The sequence below is a fragment of the Penaeus monodon genome, chromosome 15, assembly GCF_015228065.2.
Source record: "Penaeus monodon isolate SGIC_2016 chromosome 15, NSTDA_Pmon_1, whole genome shotgun sequence".
NCBI lineage: Eukaryota > Metazoa > Arthropoda > Malacostraca > Decapoda > Penaeidae > Penaeus > Penaeus monodon.
The window spans coordinates 26,501,063-26,501,516 of NC_051400.1; the positions used below are offsets into that span (position 1 = coordinate 26,501,063).

General features: G+C 34.4%; 1 protein-coding gene across 1 annotated transcript in view; it reads right to left on the reverse strand.

Moving 5' to 3' along the window:
• LOC119581870 (disintegrin and metalloproteinase domain-containing protein 11-like) overlaps positions 1-454 on the reverse strand; it is a gene marked incomplete at its 5' end in the record, with an annotated part of 193,377 nt that overhangs the window by 18,668 nt on the left and 174,255 nt on the right.

The window sequence follows — 454 nt, forward strand, 5'->3', positions numbered from 1 at the left end:
ATAAGGAGGAAAATGGAGTAAGAGAAAAGAAGGGTGAGAGATAAAAATGGGGGTTGGAGCAGTAGCAAGATGTGAAGTGCGCAATTTTGTGTTTGGAGAAATGGGTGAAGTGGAACAAAGGGATTTGAGTAATCAAATAAGCAACAGAAAAATATTCATTGGTATGGATGGGGAAAAAGATGGAGAGATGGCCATTAAAACCATTGGAAAATAGGAGGGAATGAGTGTAATCAATGAAAATCAAGGTAAAAAAATAAATTTGGTGATGGATGATGGACAGCCAATAAAAAAGGACAGCCAATGGTAATAAACAAGACAAAAGAAAACCAAGATAAAGAAGAATATGGGATAATCAATGGAAGTAGAGGAAATTACAGGAAAATGGTCATGGAAAAAGAAAGTTATATAAGATCAATCAGTCACATGTGAAAAATTAGGGAAAATGGTATAAATA